Here is a 3,020-nt window from a genome sequence, read left to right as displayed (position 1 = left end):
AGCTTGCTGCGTTTAATTAATTTTATTATTTAAATAAATGTATATTTAAATAAATAAATGTATATTTAAATAAATGCTGCGTTTAATTTATTATTTAAATAAATAAATTATTCATATATCACTGATTATAGATATTTATCATTTAAAATTTTGATATTTTTTAACATATCATGATTCATTTTCATTGGTCAGATATTTCAATTGGAGATGAGTATCTGCCAATTGCAACTGCAAATGGAAGCATTCTGACTTGGTCTATATTAGGCAGTGTATATCCCATACAGTAGTTCTGATTATTTTATCTTCTTTGATTTATATTTTATTGAATGTTTTGGTTGTCCTAGTTTATACACGCACATGCACTCCCACTTATTTGTTATAAAAATGCTCATGGCTGGGTTATTTTGAAGTCAATTGATTTAAGCTTTTCGTTTACCTGATAGCAGGGGAGGATTTGGTAGAGGTCAGGGTCATTCTGGTGGAAATGAAACTGTTACTGGAAGGGCCTGTCCAAAAGGGCTTTATGGTATATTCTGCGAGGTATTTTTATTAATACCATCTTGTCAATTTCTCGTGGACCATTTGAATATTTTGAACATCTTATGATCTTATGCCTGTACAATTTCTAGGACCACTGGCCTTGATATATTATTATATTTATATCCTCATTCTGGTTGCCCTATATTGAGAATCCCATTTGTGTTGAAAAATTATTATGACCAAGGATATGTATTTGTACATCTCTATGCCCAAAAATCTTAGCTAGATCTATAAAATAATCAGTCAGGGTTCTTACTGTTTGTCGATTGCATTTTTAATGTTCCCTTGTTAGTGGATTAGTCAAAGATGCTTTTTGGTTAATTGCTATAAATTGCAAAACAGGAATGCCCTGTTGGGACTTTCAAGAATGTTAATGGATCTGAAATTTATTTTTACTTATTATATAAATTTATTTTTATATATTTTTAAAGACTTATTATTTGATGTTTTATTATTATTTACAATTATTGTTAATTGAAATTTATATATAAATTTTTTTTTCATATGTCTAGAAGAACAGTATTATCTTAGAGGTAGAGGGCATGGCCAGCAGCTCTCTATGAATGAAAGACATGAGGCAACAGAGATGCAAAAGGAAACACGAGAGCATACTCTACAAGCAAACATATTTTCATCATCACACAACTGTAGATTCTACTTCTCCATCAGATGTTTCAGCAAACTGATAGATTTGTTTTAAATTTTATGAATATTGTTAAGTATATGGATTTGTTCTAAACTTTCGATTTTGTAAACATTGTGAAGTATTTGTGTGTATGAATATGAATTATAATGATTATGAATGACTTTTAATTTATATTAAATTTATTTTTTAGTTGTAAACTATTTAGATTATAAGAATATTTAAATAAAATCAAAAAATATTTTATTGCCGATAATGAATATTATTGAAAATATAAATAATATTATTAATATTATTGAATATTAATATTTCCGACGGAACTTTTCTGTCGCTAATTATTTGCGACGGATTAGAGACGGAATATGCATCACGTGAATTAGAAATTTCCGACGGATTTAGCGACGAACTAGTTCGTCGCAAAAATTTCTGACGAAATTATCCGTCGGAAAAGCCGTCGCAAATTTATCCGACGGAATTCAGATCCGTCGGAAAAAATTAGCGACATGACTTTAAGCGACGGATTTGAGTCCGTCGGAAATCCGTCGCTGAATGCTTTAGCGACGGATTTTTGAATTTCAGTGACGGAAAAATCCGTCGCTGATAGTCTGTTTTTTTGTAGTGTTTGTTTTCTTCAATAAACTGATTTTATGTAAATTCGAATTAATTGGAGTAGTAAATTTTAAATTTTTAATAGTTTAAAACAAAGAGATATTATCTAAAGGAAGAGAGATAAAGAAAAATATATAATAAAATTTTTTTAAAAAAAAAAGCCATAATGATAACCAATGAAAATAAATGAATCGGAAATACAATTAAATTGTTTTAATACGAGAACGAAAAAGGTGTGAGCTTGCTTCCATTGGATCCAGTCAAAAAAGAGAACCAATCCAAGGGATCTATTGCCCCGCTGTCCCCATAAAGTTTTACGTGAAAAGTGAAAAAAGAAAAAAGAAAAAAAAATATATATATATATAATTGGATAAACTGTAATTTAGTCCCTCTGGTTTAGTGAAATACAACATTTTGTTCCTCTGTTTTAAAAAACCTTTAATTTAATTCTTCACATTTAAAAAAAAACTGCAAAATAGTATCTACCGTCAAATTTTCAGTTAACCTTCCGTTTATTTTAATGAAAATGACTAAACTACCCTTTAAGTAAAAAAACTCAACTAAACAGTATTTACTCCATCCCAACACAGAAGAAGGAGGAGGAGGAGGAGGAGGGAGGAGGAGGAGGAGGAGGGAGGAGGAGGAGAAAGGATCGGGAGAAGAAGAAGAAGAAGAAGAAGAAGAAGAAGGAGGAGGACGAGGACGAGGACGAGGACGAGGACAAGGACGAGGAGGAGGATGAGGAGAAAAGGAAGAAGAGGATCGGGAGGAGGAGGAGAAGGAGAAGGAGGAGAAAGGATCGGGAAAAGAAGGAGAAGAAGAAGAAGAAAAAGAAGAAGGAGGAGGAGGAGGAGGAGGAGGAGGAGGAGGAGGAGGAGGAGGAGGAGGAAGATGAGGAGAAAAGGAAGAAGAGGATCGGGAAAAGAAGGAGAAGGATGAGGAGAAAAGGGTAGTTTAGTTATTTTTATTAAAATAAATGGAAGGTTAACTGAAAATTTGACGGTAGGGGCTATTTTGCAGTTTTTTTAAATGTGAAGGATTAAATTGAAGGTTTTTTAAAACATTGGGACGAAATATTGTATTTTACTAAAGCGAAGAACTAAATTGCAGTTTACCTATATAATTTTAACGGTTTTTTATTTAATTTTATTAAAATAATATTTGGTGGAATCAGTCGTTAACATCAATTTTTAAACACTGTTAAAATTATTGGTACGAAATCATATAA

At 31.4% G+C, this 3,020-nt stretch overlaps 1 long non-coding RNA gene across 1 annotated transcript; it reads left to right on the top strand.

Annotated features, from left to right (window-relative positions):
* Positions 1-208: 208 nt before the first annotated feature.
* LOC122724951 lies at positions 209-1,359 on the top strand. Its single transcript, XR_006352401.1, has 2 exons — positions 209-540; positions 1,053-1,359. It is a non-coding gene; the product is annotated as an uncharacterized LOC122724951 (long non-coding RNA).
* The last annotated feature ends 1,661 nt before the right edge of the window (positions 1,360-3,020 follow it).

This window comes from Manihot esculenta, chromosome 10 (genome assembly GCF_001659605.2).
Source record: "Manihot esculenta cultivar AM560-2 chromosome 10, M.esculenta_v8, whole genome shotgun sequence".
NCBI classification, from domain to species: domain Eukaryota; kingdom Viridiplantae; phylum Streptophyta; class Magnoliopsida; order Malpighiales; family Euphorbiaceae; genus Manihot; species Manihot esculenta.
Note: the sequence above shows the minus strand (reverse complement) of the source record. Positions and strands in the feature narration are given on the sequence as shown.